Source organism: Canis aureus, chromosome 31, assembly GCF_053574225.1.
Source record: "Canis aureus isolate CA01 chromosome 31, VMU_Caureus_v.1.0, whole genome shotgun sequence".
NCBI lineage: Eukaryota > Metazoa > Chordata > Mammalia > Carnivora > Canidae > Canis > Canis aureus.
In genome coordinates, this window is record NC_135641.1 from 43,129,797 (window position 1) to 43,147,624 (window position 17,828).

The 17,828-nt window shown below is 34.7% G+C and overlaps 1 protein-coding gene across 2 annotated transcripts in view; it reads left to right on the forward strand.

Moving 5' to 3' along the window:
• NAALADL2 (N-acetylated alpha-linked acidic dipeptidase like 2) overlaps positions 1 to 17,828 on the forward strand; it is a 1,263,364-nt gene that overhangs the window by 95,834 nt on the left and 1,149,702 nt on the right. For both annotated transcript variants that reach the window (XM_077880384.1, XM_077880385.1), the window contains exon 2: positions 637 to 699. The gene's annotated coding sequence lies outside the window, so the exon portion shown is untranslated. The remainder of the gene's footprint in view (positions 1 to 636; positions 700 to 17,828) is intronic.

Consider the following 17,828-nt stretch of genomic DNA (forward strand, 5'->3'; position numbering starts at 1 on the left):
CGCTCAAATTATAAAGACCAGTGAAACTACTTTGTTGGTAATTTCCTTTCCTTTAGGAACTTAAAATATTAAAATCAAAGACTTTTTAAGATGTAGCTTAAATTGTACTCCCTAATATTTCCAAACAGATATCGAGTTACTGGAGAGTGTGCCTTGAGTTGTTTAGTCATGCTCCATATTGTCATTTTTAATAAAAACAATACTCTTAATAAAAAGACATAATTGGTCGGTATGGCTGACATTTATTTAGATGCTGGCCTTTTGTTTTCTTTCTAATTGAAAGATAAGAGGAAAATAAACTTGGCAATGGCTATTAAGGACTGGCTTGTTTAGTTTTTCATAGAGATAACATTTTCCAAATTACTGAATTATGATACTGAAAATGAAGGGCAAGCTCCTTGTTGGGGGGAAAGTGTTAGAGTAGCCCTAATGCAGGATCTCATTAAAGCAACTGTCAGGATTCCTCTATTTTACCATCTCCTCCTCTATTCTGTAAGAAGCAGCTGTCGTTTTGAGTGAGTGTACTGCCAAAGAGGCATTTACAAATAAATGAAAAATGTCACAATTGATTTCACTCCTTCCAGAATTCTGTGTGTCAGCTTTGTCACAAACTGTCGTTGTTATTCTCTGTTTTAGATCTCCCAGCTGGACGTTGGAAATAACTTTTGATGGTTTAGGGCCTCTCCCATTTGACCCCAGGTAAGCCCTCTATTGGTGACCTTTCACAATATTTGTAAAACTGTTTGAACAGTTAGAGAATATAAAACCCTTTCCCCCCCTTCTCTCTCTGTAACTGCTGTTTTTGTCAAAAAGTATTCAGATGTCAATGTTGTTTACTTACACTTTTGAACATTGCAGAGAATTATTCTATGCGTTACAAAGCACTGTAAAATTATGCAATTATATTTCATTTCTTTCTTCTCCAATACAATACTTTGTTATTATAATACTTAATCTAATAATAATGCTAACAACCAGATTACTTGCAAAGAAGATATATGACTGTGCATTTCCCATATTTTGGAATAGGCGTCTAAATTTTTATCACTTTTTGTAAAATTATCTTGGATACAGAAGTCCTTCATATAATTTTTATATAACATCATCAATACACATTCATTATTGCCATCACCATTAACCAGGCCACTGTCATTGCCGCCATCATGCTAACATTATTGAGGTCTTATTCTGAGCCACATACTGTGCTAAGCAATTATACGAATTATCTTATATAAATGTATCGCAGTGGTACTTGAATCCTAAGTTAATATGGATTTGGAAAAAAAAGCAACTAATTAGAAATTGCTAGCAGCTTTTTTATTATGGATATTAAATTAAAGGAAAGTAAATCTTCATATAATTATACTTTAAGAGATTTTAATCAGTATAATTAGTTATAGATTGTGCCATCATTTGAGATTATTTAGCTTTCTACTTGAAAGATCATGGAATGGACCAATTAGCAATATTCAGTTTCTCTCGGAAAATAGAGGTTGGCATAATCACTCATTCATTCAACAAATATTTATTGAACACTTATTATGTGCCATTTACTTCACATTGAGGATAGGATGGTGAAGAATATGTCTCTGCTTCTAAAGGCCTCACAGTATACTGGCAGCCAGTCAAAAAATAGGCAGGTACCAAGTACTGAGATGAATGAAAACACTAGGGAAAAGCATGAGGCACAGTAGGAGAAATGAAGTGAGCATGTAAGCCAGACTAGGGCTGGATGCCCAGGGGGTGATGTAGCAGTAGATGGTGGAGAATATTAATTTTTTTTTTTTTGCAGTCGTCAGTGAGATCTGAAGCATAGTGTCTAAGAGAGGAAGCTATGTCTACAGAACGAAGGAAGAGGCAGATCGTTAATGTCCTCAGGAGCCATACTTAGGAATTCAGATGCAGTTGTGAAGAGTGGCAGTTAGACTGGAAAGACTTCACCTGACATTGGACATTCTCTGCAGATCAGGCTGGTCAGGTTCCCACAGCACTAGCTACTACATATAATAAGGAAGGCAGGCCCTTCCTGCTCCTTCACACCTATATACCTGGACTGTCTTGTCTATAAACAAGATTCAGGAGCAAGAACCCGGGTTAATGCACCTTGTTTTCTCAGGATCTATTGCAGTTCTTTGCACAGAGCAGACTCTCCACATTCATAATGTAGGATAACAGAATTGAATGTAAAACTCTGGAAAATGGGTAGGTTGACCTGCCAGAGGCTCCCTTCAAAGACTGACTACTCACAATCACGTCTTCTTTCCCTGACCAGTTGTCACAAATGGCAAAATTCTTCCCACATCTCCTCCTTACTTTTAGATTTGTAATAAGAGGCTCTATCAAAGTAAATCAATATGAAAAGCAATTTTAAAAATAACATGTCAATTTGTAAATTTAAAATGTCAATAAGTTTTCTTTAGGAAAGATTTGGAGGAGACTAAGTGAAGAAAATTATTTTTAGCAAAAGAAATAGCAATATATCCAATTTTTATTTATTCATTTCTTAACTCAGAAAATATATAGTCAAAATACATTGTAAGAGCCTTCTTTTGTAGTGAGAGGGATGAAATAGTAACTATATTAATCATTTATCATAAGATAATGTATCAAGAAGATAAATTGTACTTGTTTGGTAAGCAAAAATAATTTAATAAGGAGCCTTTAAAAATTATGGTAATTGGGGCACCTGGCTGGTTTAGTCAGAAGAGCATGCAACTCTTGATCTCAGTGTTGTGAGTTTGAGTCCCACGTTGGGCATAGAGAGTACTTAAATAAATATATAATTTAAAAAATTATGGCAACAAACAAATCACAAAATTACTTTGATCCTGTATGGTTGACCTAGGAGAGTCAAACCCTGAATGGTTGAAAATATGTGTATAACTTTCAACTCTCCCAAAACTTAACTAATAACCTTCTGTTGACTGGAAGCCTTACTGATAATGCAAACAGTCTGTGACCAGGTATTTTGTATGTTATAAATATTATTTACTGTATTCTTACCACAAAATAAGCTATAGGAGAGAAAAGGTGATTAAAATTATAAAGAAGAGAAAATACATTTACAGCACTGCGTTCAAGTGGGCCTGTGTAGTTCAAACCCAGGTTGTTCAAGGGTCGACTGTGTATTATTATATAGTGTGGATGTTTTGGGTTCAATTATAAAAAATAGATTCTGTATTTCTGACCATTGTAATGTTCTACATTCTAGAGACTTTTCTCTGACCAGCTTTTCTGCCATTATTCCTCTAAGTGTGTTGTCCTATGGTTATTTTCCTCCTGGATTGTCCTTAGGACCAATGGGATATTTCTGAGAATATTTTCGGGTGTGACCACATGTAATTCTGGAAGGACTGTGAACACTCATGCAAAGCTGCACAGAGCAGGATATCAGTTTTCATGTCTTTAGGATAAGGAGACACAAACTGGTAGTTTCAATAAACCCAACAATTTTGGCAGGACACTTGAATTATTTTTTCCAAAATGAAAAAAATAACTTTTAAAAATATAAAACATAACTTATAGAATACGTAAGGCATAAAGAAAGTGTAAACAAGGATACCAAGTTGCATTTACAATCTGTCAACCTTAGATAACCTGTTGTCCTTTGGGTGATGGCAGCATTTTGCAAAATGAAGAAGAGGCAGTTCTCAAATAAATATTGCCTAGTGTTATGGAATAATTTATCTGGCTTGCTATCAGTCAAAATACAGGTGAAGAATAGCCTAATTAAAGAAAATAAAATGAAGAGAAGGAATCGAGAGTAGAAGAATAAATGAGTAGAAAAGAAGCAGAAATGAGAGCAATAAAACTGGGGAATGTTGTGAAGGGGATCAGGATATGTCATCCCTAAATTTGGCTCTTTGGCATAAGAATTGCCTTGAGCTGAAGGTATTTGAGTTCCTGAAATCCCTTATCTGCCTAAAAGCAGAGCCTTCCAAAGGAACTCAAAAGTCATTAAATCCCCTTCTGCAAAGCATCTCTAAGCTTACCATACCGAAACAGACATTACCACAATACTGTCATATCTTCCATCTGTTTTCCTAAAGATATTTTTATTTTTACAAAAAGCAATTGCTTTTCCACAGGTGTCCTTTCTCCGCCTCCCTTTCCCTTAGTGAGTTAAGTATATAGACCCCAAATTCTAACCTCCCCTTTGAGCGCTTCCCTGTAAACGGTTTTTGTGTGGTTTTCTCTTATTGATCTCTCTATTGTCAGTCCGATTTATAGGGCCCTGATCAACAACTTAAGGTGGGTGGAGGACGGAAAGATTTCCTTCCCTACAACTGAGGCCCAGGGCTTCATAACACACAGACATAACTATTACAGATTTTACTTTAGGCGTGTTTAGTGTAGGAATTTGCTTCCCCACACCTCCTAGGTCAACACTCGGTATAAGCTAACTCTTGTTATCTGATCTCAATTTAGCAGCCCTGCTTAAAGCTGGTTCAAGTGAAATACGCTAGTAATGAAGAGATTGAAGGTGAACCATGAAGCGTTCTAAATGTCCTCATACCTCTAAAATGTCTCTTCTAGCAAAAACATGAGTTTCTATCTTTAAAAACAACTTTAGATTTCTAATATATAAAATAAAAATTTGGTTACAGATCTTCACTTAGGATGGGGTTTTTATCCCAACAAACCCATCACTAGGTTGAAAAACGTCCTAAGTCCAAAGTACATTCAATGTACTTAATCTAATCTATCAAACGTCGATGACCAAACGTCATTGCTTAGCTAGGCCTACTTTAAATGTGCTCAGAACACTTGCATTAATCTATATTGGGGCAAAATAATCTAACTAAAGCCTATTCTATAATAAAGTGGTAAATATCTCATGTAACTCATTAAATACTGAAAGCCAAAAACAATGGCTGGATGGGTACAAAATGGTTGTAAGTGTCTGGATAGATCACTTCCCCTCATGATCCCATGTCTGACTGGGAGCTTCGGCTTGCTGCTCCCGTGCACAATCACAAGGGAGTATCATGCAGCATATCGCTAGCCTGGAAAAAGATCTAAAATCAAACTTTGAAATATAGTTTCTACCGAATGTGTATCGCTTGCTTTCAAACACCATCTTAAAGTTGAAATACTGTAAGTTGAGACTTTGTAAGTCATGGATCATCTGTACTTCTTTTCATGTCAGAAAAAGCCCAAAGACATCAGCCCCAAATCCATTATATATATATTATATATATAATATATATATTATATATATATATTTATATATATAATATTTATTTTATATTTATATTTATATTATAAACATATAATATATATGAATAAATATATAAAATACATAAAAATATATAAATATATAAATATATAAATAAATATATTTATATATATAAATATATATATCACTTTTAGCAATGAATAAGAATTTCTAATAAGACGAAAATGATTATTTCCTTGGCTGTAAAGTAAGAGCTCCAACAATTCAGAAAAATCACTAACTCCTTACATACTTAGAATAGGAAATTAAATCAGGAGTTCACCAAATAGAATTTCTTCTAGTAAAAAGGCAGACTATGTAGGCAGGCCTCCCGGTGGGATGTGTAAACAGCTGCAAGCTGGACAAGGGACCGGAGGATGGCTTCTGGGTGGGCCAGGTGGTGGTAGCAGTATGAAGCACAGGCGGCCTTGTTTTGGGGTCATTTCCCACGCTCATTCTGTCTCCTGGCTTCCTTCTTTTGCTTCCACCTTCTGACTCTGACAGCACCTGTTCTATACCATTACCTTGGCAGGCATCCTTAACGTACATTTTAACAAAATGTCTGTGCCAAATTTCCTCCTTAAGTTACCAAAGGCAATTGTTTAAAAAAAAAACTTGCTGAACAAGTTAGGGCAAGACAAAACAGTTTTCTGTGAAACCTATGAGAGTCAAAAATGCTATTGGTACGAAGACCTCCTGTGAATTTTACACACAATATTAGAAGCTGGCTGTCAACTAGGAAAACTTTGTTTTTAATTGTCTCCATGAAGGGGTGTAAATCCCCTCCATTCCATTGCTGTTTATTGAACGTCTGTTCATGCTAACATGCCCAGTTTGGCTTTTCTTTTTCATTAATATAGCTATGTAAATTTTCAGGAAGTGAGACAAAGGCAGGTGTTTCTTTTCTTTCTTTTTTTTCTTTTTTTTCTTTGTTACATTAGGACAAGGCCTTTTTCCAGCCACATAGCAGGGCTCATGACAACTTGTTGCCTGGATACTAGGGACGTCACATGTGGGTTTTCTTAATAATAGGTATCTTGAGTTTTTCCATAGAAAATTCGATAGACTTTTCTTCTTTTAGTAGTTGTGGCCCATCTATGTACCGTTTGCCAGATGGAGATGGAAGGGGAGAATTAAAATATCTCTCAGAATAGGAATAGAATAACACAGTTTCTGTTTGGGACACATATTTGTTCTACTGGAAGTAGGATTTTGCATACAGTAGAACCAAAGCTTTTCTCACATTTCTTTCTCTTACCATATCGCTCTTTTTAAATTCCAAACTCTTACTGGATATTCATTCCTAAAATATTGAAATTCAGGTAATGTGAATTTCAAAGAAAACTTTCAGAGCCTTGTCCTCTCAGTATCTATTATATCATGCTCTACATCTCATTTGTTTTAAAAACTATTTAATTTTGGGCAGCCCTGGTGGCTCAGCGGTTTAGCGCCGCCTTCAGCCCAGAGCGTTATCCTGGAGACCCGGGATCAAGTCCCACATCGGGCTTCTTGCATGGAGCCTGCTTCTCCCTCTGCCTGTGTCTCTGCCTCTCTCTGTGTGTCTCTCGTGAATAAATAAATAAAATCTTTAAAAAAAAAACATTTAATTTTATCTAGGAATGAAGTAAATTAAAAATTATGAGGAGAATTTAGTGAAGAATTTTATAACAGATTATTTTTTATTACTATATACCTGAGTAATCTTTTATAAATTTTTTTCATATTGGTCTAATTTCTTCTAGATTAGAAAATTGGAATGTGTGCCAACATTGATTGATACATGCTAAAAGCACAGATTCAGGTCAGAAAGATGAAAGGCGATCATTAAGTAACATGAACATCAATAGTCTAGGGATATGACAACTGTATAAGTACAATATATTTATTCAGTAAATTTAAAGTGGGTTAATCAATCAACTATTCAGCATATCCTGATTACGTGTTACATGTATAAAAATGCATGGGGTTCTGTGAAATATATTTTTTAAGTAATTGGAAAGCTGTGCTGGACTCCATTTATGATATTAGGTATTATGGACTGTATGTTTCCTGCTGCAGGATCGTCATCTACAATTATAGAAAAACAAAATTGTCACTGAAAAAAAATAACAGGATAAAATTAGGGAATAGGATCATATTTCAGTAGGTGCTACTGTGAGGTGAAACCGGTGTTTGTCAGAGTCATTAGAGAAGGGCTAACTATGTGCTGTGGAATTTTCAGAGAAAGCATGTGAGAGCCAATAATGCTTGACTAGACTGTGACTGTGATGGGGAGAATTTTGGGAGATGAAAGAGGTAAATACAAACCTTTCTGGGGTGATCAGCATGAACTCTAACAGAGGTCCTCTGGCAGGTAGCATCAGATGAAAATGGCAGTGTAAGAAGGTGACCGTAGTGACTGGAACAGAGGGTTTGTCTTGGGCGGTTACTGGAGTTGAGGAAGTAAGGAGGGTCAGAGTCTTCACAGCCGTGCAGAGTCCTTCAGCCCTAGACAACAGACGGTGTTAAGTTGTTGAGCTGGAGCTGTGGCTCTGAGAAGTCTTCTGTGGAGGGAACCTCGGCCGGATGGTGGGCTGGGAGGGAGGTGAGGCTATCGATGCACAGGAAGAGGAGCTGAAGACGGTGTGTGGGGGGATGAATGAAGAAATACGGTGTAAGTAATTAAGCCATATTTTACTGATGCTTATTTCTTATTTACAAATATAGTACAATAATTAACACATTCCAGAGACAGTAATTAGCAATCAGGTTGAATTACTTTGATTACTTCTTTTGCATTTAATGAAAAGCACTTTGGGAAAGCTACTTTCTTTCTTTCTTTCTTTCTTTTTTTTTTATGGAAAGCTACTTTCTAAGGTGTTTTATGGGTCCTCTCAATATAGTGTTTCTTTCACTTTTACTTCATTCTCTCCCTCTCCCTTTCCCTTTCCATCCCTTAGCTCTTTTCCTCTGTCCTCTCTTTCCAAGTTTTCCTTCTAAAAGAACATGATTTTAGGGTGTGTTTTATTAAATTATTTTTTATTTTATTTTTTATTATTTTTTAAAGATTTTATTTATTTATTCATGAGAGATACAGAGAGAGAGAAACAGAGACACGGGCAGAGGGAGAAGCAGGATCCATGCAGGGAGCCCGATGCGGGACTCAATCCCGGGACTCCAGGATCACGCCCTGGGCCAAAGGCAGGCGCCAAACCACTGAGCCACCCAGGGATCCCCTAAATTATTTTTTAATTAATCATTTTATGTAAGTTAATCTAAACAGTTTAGAAATTGTATAGGCTTAAAATGAAAGAAAAATAACAATCTTCTAATATTGCTCTCTAGTCCTACTCTTAAGAGACAAGTTTTAGCTGTTTTGATTTTTTTCTTCTGATAATTCTATGCTTATATAGTTATTTCTTAATTTATAAATCATCATTATCCATTGACTTCTTGTTTTTTTGGTTGAGACTTTACTTTTTCTAATATTACATGCCAGCCATCCACATTATCCTCCATTTTAATTACCAAGCTTACATCACAGTTGTTTGTTAAATTAATGGTTTTTACGTTTATAATAACGGAGTATCATTTACTTCTGAATCACTACATGTATTATGATTGGCTTCTTGTCTTCCTTACATATTTTTTTCTATGTATTTGTTGCTTTTGTTCTTTGACAGGTCTATTAAATGGCAGTTACTACCACTTTTAAACAACTTTTTTGTTGTTCTCAGGAAAGTATGCCCTTTAATGCCTTTATTATTCAAGGCAGAGGCCCAAGTGAAGAACTTGGTCTTTACCTTAAGAAGTGAGAACAGTCACAGAAGCTAGAAGAAACAAGGAGAAGTGTTTCACTGAAACACCAACAAAGAAGACCTCTTTTGAGCTTGATGGGGAGAGAGAGAAAGGTCAGAGTGAAGAAAGGGATGGATTTAGACGGAACTCATAAAATAGTCTATTAACTTCATTAAAATGTTTTTGTTTTTGTCCTGGGATTATTCCTGTTGTGTCCCTTCCTCCTCCTGCATTGGTTTTAACTGTTGTTTCTGGACCCGGTACAGCTGTCATCCCACAACTTTTCGTTCCTGCCCTTGATTTTAGGATCCCGTGTTACCTTTATCTCATTTCTGCTCTGGCTTTCTCAGAAACGGTGCTTGGGAATGTTTTTTGACTCCTCACTTGTTTGAAATGTCTTTACTCTCCCTTCATGCTTGATTGGTAGTTTTGGTGAGCCCGGGCAGCTTCTTCCCAGAATTGTCAAGCCTCTGTTACTTGTTATTGTTGTGTTTCTGCTGGGAAGTCAGAGGCCATTCTGATGGTTGATGTTGATATCCTCAGGAAATTTTACAATCTCTTTTTTGGGCATCCGTATGCTTTTTCAATCTTGTGTTTCAATTTGGTAACTTTTTTGTTCCTTATATTATTGTCATTGTTACATTATTATTGTGATTTTTCTTTCGTCTGATTTCTCTATTTCTGCAACTCCTATTGGAAAAAATGCTAGCTATCCTGGATTAATTGTCTGATATTTTTCTCTTTTTTTCTTGTTACTTTCTTCTTGTGACTTTCCATTTCTTTTTGTTTCTGATGTTTTTAATTTTTGTCTTTTATTACTGTTTTTGTAACTTTTAAGAACTCTTTATTCTGTGATCATTCCTATTTTATGGTATTCTGTTCTTGTTTTATGGTACACTATATTTTGTCAAGATCTTTCTCACTCTGCATAGTCTTTTTCCTTCTGCTCCCTCCTCCCCCTCCTTTTTTTTTCTGTTTTATTCTCATTTATGTTAGAAGCATTCCTTTATTATAGACTTAATAATCTACAAAGGACTACTTTAAGAATGAAACACTAAAAGCTAATAACTATGTTCTTCCTAGAAGTGGTATTTGAAAAAAGAAAGAAGTAGGATTTGTTTCCTTATGAGCTTCATTATAGAATGTATAGAATGGGATGAGCAAGCCTTTTCGTTTTCATACCTGATAATCTCTCTCTCTCTCTCTCTCTGTCTCACACACACACACACACACACGCACACACTTCATATAGTAATCCAGAAAAGTAGACATGTCTCCCATTTTAGTGTTGAAGAAACAGAGTCGAATGATATAGAACAATTTTCTGAGGTTAAATATTATTAGGTGTAATTTTCTGGTTTTTTTTCCCTCCAGGTCTATATGGCTGAAAATCTCACACTCTAAGATATTGTTTAATTTTAATTTTTTTCTTTTTTTGAAACTACAGTCCTGAGCCAAGTGATCTTATGGTAAAATTTGGTGAAGATAGTCACAACTCTTTAAACTGTAGATTACGAGTAATTTAACATAAGTGTAAGTACATTTTGAAATGCTCTCTGAAGCTTTTCAGTTTATAGCATTTAAACAAAATGCTAAAATAGTAAATTATAAAGGAATTAGAAATCCTTCACCAGTTTGTACTTCACTGATGTCACCCCATTCGTGAAGCATAAAGCTAGAAGTAGAAAAGGAATCATCTTCATAAACTGCCGAGTCAAATAAAAATATGTGTATTCCTTTGAGAAAGTAATTTGGTGATATGTATCAGTAGCCTTTAAAAAGTTGATACTTCTGACTTAGACATCTAATTTTAGAAATCTTTTTCTACAGGAGGAAATCAGGTGTAGACAAAACTATATAAAATCTTCAAAGCTATGTCCATTATTAAATCTATAAACATAAAATTAGAAAGAACCTAAATTCCCTACAATGAGAGAACTTTTAAATAAATTATGGGGAAGCCATATGTTGGAGTATTATATAGGTCTTAAACATGATGCTTTCAAAGGGTACTTAAAATACCGTAAGGAAATGTCTGGTGTGTTAAGTGAAAAAGCAGAATGCCAAATTATACTCGAAGTACAGTGCAAAGTAGGTTAAAATTCATGTACATATGCATAGAAAAAAAGACTGGAAGAAAATATATCAAACTGCACATAGTATTTGTCTCTAGATTCTAGAATTATAGGCAATTAAATTTTTCTCTTTGGTCCTACTCTGTAATTTCCAGATACCCTAAAATAACTGTGTATTACTTGAATAATAATACAAGTGTGTAGTCTTTTAAAGCACTTAATGGAAAGAGAAAAACTCTTCTGTGGTCTTTTTGCAGTTGAGAGAGAGTAAAGCTAAGGGTTCTTTGGTTCTTCCCTATGATTATATCATCCTCTGGTGTGGGGATAGTGCTAATGGGAAAGAATTGGGCTCTACTGTGCCAGGTTGTCCTTAAGAATTTCCTAACTTGGGAAAAGGGGCTGACTCCTGTCATCTCATTTATTACTTCTTTTCTTGTATTTCCTACCTATGTTCTTCCATTTTCTATAACCTAACGACTCATAAATTGTACTGTCATAAATATGATTTAAGTCACTAATGTACATTTTTCAATTTGGTACATTTTTATTTACAGTATAATTTAAATGTGAATCATACACAAATTGGAGCTGGTTTCTGAAATATTTTGTAAAAAATCTATTAAGGGTTTCCTTGTGACAAATGTTATATATGAGAAAAGTTAAAGGTGTGTAACTGGGTTTTATGAATAAACAGTAAGGGGAAAATCATTCTGATTACCTGCAATTAATACAGGTCTAGCTTTTAGACTTCTTTTTAGGTAAACAGTCATTTTATGTAATTTAATTACTAATTACAGTGATTTTAAACACCTGGGCTCCCTTTGTACTATCTATAAAAATCTTTAGGAAATTAGAATTAGTACATGCATCATGTTGAAATGGATTGAAAAGGGTGGGAGCTAGACATTGCTTGCACTTTTATGAATCTCAGCTATACTGAATTCTTCTTGAATAGAAATGTTACAAGCAGCATTGCCAGTTTTGTGGACACAATTTTAAGACAAAATTTTTTTGAATGATGATTTTAAAATGTATTTTTAAATTCAGAGCACACATAATTTGGTTAAATTAAATAATTCTCGTAAGAGTAGGCAGCAGACACTGTGTTCTTGAATATTCAAAAAGAATGAAATGTGTATTTTCTTTCCGTAATCACTGTGCAAACATTAATTAAGCATTTAAGAACTAAAGTCTTCCTCACTTTATTAAAAATGGATTTATAAAACATATTGGCTGGTATTTGATATGAATATAATGAAATTTTGGCAGATTGCTACTATTAAGCAGCAATGGAAAAATATTGCTCAAGGTCAGAGAGAAGGAACATTTTAGCAGAGCGTCATTTATACAATATGGTAAATTAAGTGACACAGATTTCTAATATTGACACCATCTCCCCCATAGGTTAAAGGATTTTTTTGGGTCTAACTGAATTCATAATTAATTATCACGTTTGCTAGTTTATAATTTTGGGAGAATGCTTTTAACTTTCATATTTCATGTTTCACTTAGATGATCTTATGTTTTTATTCACAGAAATGAAGTGAACCAAATAAGTGGCCTCACTGCAGTGGGGATGGTTTTCTTAGATGCAACTCCTGGTCTGCCTCAAAACTGTCCCCGACTTTGGTTCTTCCTTGACCCAAATCCCAAATGTGATGTTATTTTCCCATTTGGTAGTCTCACATTTCTGATGCTGCCTCATATATACTGTGTTTACATCATAAAAGAAGAAAAATGTTTCTAATGGTCTCATCCTATAACAGTTACTGCTGATCTGTGTTATGCTTGGTAAAGGCAGAGACCAACTAAGTCTTTAATTGCGATGTATAAATGTATACGGTATGCTTACAATGCATCCAATTGAACTTTTTTTTTTTTTTCCCAAAAGAAATTTTACTGTATTGTTCATCTTTCTGGGGCAGACATTCACTTTTTTTTTTTTCCTTAAATAAGCAGAGACTCTCCAATAGCTACTTGACAACATTTTAAATAATTGTAAAATGTATGTGATAGTGTGAATGCTATTTGGTACTCGATATTTTTATCTATTAATGTTGGATTGCTTATAAAAACCATGACTTGAAAAATATAGGATTTTATGACATGTATGTGTTTATTTTTTTAAATTAAAAAAAAAAGATTTTGTTTATTTATTTATGAGATACATGGAGACAGAGAGAGAAAGAGAGAGAGAGAAAGAGAGAGGCAGGGACACAGGCAGAGGGAGAACCAGGCTCCATGCAGGGAGCCCAATGTGGGACTCGATCCTGGATCCCGGGATCACACCCTGAGCCCAAGGCAGATAGATGCTCAACCGCTCGCTGAGCCACTCAGGCATCCTGACGTGTATGTGTTTTAAACATTACATACTTTATTTTTTGACAAAAATCTAAATCTTTCATTCTGCCCTTGAGTTTAGACGGAAGTAAGTTCATTCAGTTTTCTACTGGTGCATTACTTTATGACACAGACTTTTTTACTGATGCATGATATGAAAGGTGCTCCTGTTAAATACCTCCCATCTTAATATATCCTCAGTGCATGGTTAATCTATTCTCAGATGCTGAAGACTTTTACATAAATGTTCTTCAGGTACACTTTTAGCAGACGTTTACACAGAAACAGTTTATATTTATCTAAACCTAACACGTGATTGTTGATAAAATCATGTCTGAGAACGACCTGCATATAATTGTTAGAATATCAGAATCAGGTACAACCTCACCAGAAAACATGCTAACAAAAGTGATGTGCCTCTTGAGTGTGGCTGATGCTAAAAGGCCATTACTGCATCCACATCAGCTGTTTGCTAACTGTTGTATTTTTTTTTAATTTTTAATTTTTTAGCTAACTGTTGTATTAATCACCTGGTAATCAGGAAGCAATGTTTTAAGCAGTTTGTATCCTACTATGATAGTTTGCCACTTGCAGTTTTACTGTGTTTTATGAAATATATTGCATTTTGGGAGGTTAATGTATAACACATACTAATATTTCCTACTTAATGCAGCAGGGAAATAAAAACACTAGTTAGCTTTTTCATGTCTGGCTTTCAGGAACTTAATGTCAACTGAAATTCAGTGGGAGATGCCTGAACTCTATATTGAAAGTTGATGTGATGGGAAAGACAGGCTTTGGCCTCCATAATCCTTATTTTGAATTTTGCTGCTGCCACATTATGAATAATTGGATCAACTTCTTAAGTGTTTTGAGCCTGAGTTTTCTCCTGTGTAAATGAGGTAACATTAACACTTATCTAGTACAGTTGCTTTGAAGGTTAACAAAAATATGCATAAAATCTTTTAGTGTCTTACACATCATAGTCACTATGTTAGTGAAGGCTATTATGATTACTGATACTCTACAGTTATTAACTATGTAAATGTTAATAATACCACATTTTTTGAAATTCCTTCTAGTTGATGGAGCACTTTCATGTTTAATAAATGAAACATATTTAATCTTTTATCTTGAAGCTCTGAAAGACATTATTATTATTATTAGCATCTCCTATATATAATGGAGGGAGCTAAGACTCAGGATAGTTAACTGATGTGGCTAGTAAATGATGAAGTAAAAATGTGAGACTAAACTTTTGATTTCAGAGTGTCCTTTTTAATATATATGTTTCTTTTTAAATGATTACAAACTTCACATTCCGGATGACAAATATATTTTATTTGGCCTTAAAGTTTTAATTGGATAGATAAATAGTTACAGGAATAAATGCCTCACAGAACCAGGTATTAGTTTTTACTAAAAATTAATAATGTATGATGATTCCCCTTTCTCCACATCATCACCAGCACCTGTTGTTTCTTGTCTTGTTGATTTTAGCCATTTTGAGAAGTGTAAGGTGATATCTCATGGTAGTTTTCATTTGTATTTCCCTGATGATGAGTGATGTTGATCATCTTTTCATGTGTCTGTTGTATATCTGCACGTCTTCTTTGGAAAAATGCCTATTCAAGTCCTCTGCCCATTTTTTATTTGGATTATTCATTTTTTAGATGTTGGGTTTGATAAGTTCTTTATGTATTTTGGATACTAGTCCTTTATGGGATGTGTCATTTGCAAACATCCTCTCTCATTCCATGGGTTGCCTTTTAGTTTTGTTGACTGTTTCCTTCACTGCGCAGAAGCATTTTATCTTGATGAAGTCCCAATAGTTTATTTTTGCTTTTGTTTCCCTTGCCTCAGGAGACATGTCTAAAAGGAAATTGCTACAGCTGATGTCAAACTGGGTTACTGTTTGTGTTCTCCTCTAGGATTTTTATGGTTTCAGGTCTCACATTTAAGTCTTTATTCCATTTTGTATTTTTTTTTTAATAAGATGTCAGGAAGTGGTCCCGTTTCCTTCTTTTACATGTATTGTCCGGGTTTCCCAACACCATTTGTTGAAGAGACTGTCTTTTTTCCATTGCTTTATGAAAGATTCATTCACCATATAGATGTGGGTTCATTTTTAGGTTTTTAAATTCTGTTTCATTGATCTAGGTGTCTATTTTTGTGCCAGTACCATACTGATTTGATTACTATAGCTTTGTATTATAATTTAAAGTCTGGAATTGCCATGCCTCTAGCTTTGCTTTTCTTTTTCAAGGTTGCATTGTTGATGGGAATGCACACTGGTGCAGCCATTCTGGAAAACAGTATGCAGGTTCCTCAAAAAGTTAAAAACAGAACTCTCATATGATCCAACTATTGCACATTTAGGTATTTACCCAAATAATACAAAAATACTAATCCAAAGGGATATATGCACTCTGATGTTGACAGCATTATTGACAATAGCCAGATTATAGAAACAACTCAAGTATCTATTGACAGATGAATGGATAATGAAAGGGTGGGGTGTGTATGTGTGTATGTGTGTGTGTGTGTATACACACATAATATTACTCAGCCATAAAAAAATAATGAAATCTTGCCATTTACAATGACTTGGATGGAGCTAGAAAGCATTATTTCAAGTGAAGTAAGTTAGCCAGAGAAAGGCAAATACCAATATGATTTCACTCATATGTGGAATTTAAGTAATAAAACAAACAAGCAAAGGGAAAAAAAAAAGAGGCAAACCAAGAAACAGAGTCTTAACTATAAAGAACAAATGAGTGGGTTACCAGAGGAGAGGTGGTTAGGAGATAGATGAAATAGTTGAGGGGGATGAAGGAGTGCACCTGTGATGAGCACCGGGTGTTAAATGGAAGGGCTGAATCACTATATTGTACGCCGGAAACTAATATTATGCTGTATATTAACTAGAATTTAAATAAAAACTTAGCAAACATCAATAATGTATAGAGCTGTTAAAACTTGATAATTCCTTGTACTGCACAGTGATTTATGATTCCCTAGTGTTTTCATAAGCTTTAATTCACTTAGGCACCTTTAGGGATAGAGTGGGAATCTACACTACAGATCTTGCAGATGATGAACCTGAGATCCTGAGAGGCTGTTTTCCTGAAGGTGACTCTGGTAGTAAAAAATAGAATTTCGTGTCTTCAAGTAACAGGTTTTGCACATGAGGTTTTATATGAGTGATCTAAATTCTGTTTTATTTGGTACTTACTGAGTAGCTGTTAATGTGTAGAGTAAATGTTGTTAGAAATGCGAAAATAAATGAGGCAAATTCTTTTCCGTAATAAATTTTAAAGCTTGACCAAAATCTATACAAATGACCATATTGGAAGGTTTGATATTCCAATCATTAAAATAATTAGAAACAGGAGTCAAGTATGGTGAAATGTAGAGGAAAAGCAAAACAAAACAAATTTAGATTATATATTTTGCCATCGAAACTCCTAGAAGGTATTGCACTTTATGTGGAAGAAACTGGAAGTGACCATATTTTTCTTAGAATATAAAGCTATCAAAAACTGTATTTTTGTTCCTGAAAGGATTATGGATTATAATGAAGGCACTCTACAATGTCCCAAAATTTATGATAAGAAAAAACAATTAAGATAATATAACTACCTATTGATGCTTACTGGAAATGCTTATGTATTCATTAAGTTTAAAAAATGGAGGGATCCCTGGGTGGCGCAGCGGTTTAGCGCCTGCCTTTGGCCCAGGGCGTGATCCTGGAGACCCGGGATCGAATCCCACGTCGGGCTCCCGGTGCATGGAGCCTGCTTCTCCCTCTGCCTCTCTCTCTCTCTCTCTCTCTCTCTGTGACTATCATAAATAAATAAAAATTAAAAAAAATTTTTAAAAAATGGAGAACCTTGTTCTGTGTTTACTTAATTCTACTTATGTTTAGGTGGGATTTAGGTTTAATGAGTTTTAATAATATTCTTGAATTTGATGTATGTATCTTCATCTACGGTATTTAATGCCATAGTACTTTAGGTGGTGCATTTACGAAAGAGATAAAATTCTTCCTTTGCTTTCCTCTGTCCCTGAGAAACTATGTGACTTGGAATTTTCCATTTCTTATAATTAATTAATGCCCAGACTGCTAGTTTCCTGAGCAGTCTGGGCATTCTAGGTACATTCTTCTCAGTAATGGTGATTTGTTGTTGTTGCTGTTTGTTTTACATTTAATGGCGTTAGTTTCAGATGACTGTTACGTAATTCTCTGACAAACACAGTGGAGACTTTTTGCTAAATTGTTCATTTTTGTTTAGTTAATACTCTCCTTGCTATATTTTATTTATGTATTTATTTTTTTAGAATATTTATTTATTTGTGAGAGAGAACAGGCAAGCATGGAAGAGGGTAGGGGTAGAGGGAGAGAATCTCAAGCCAAC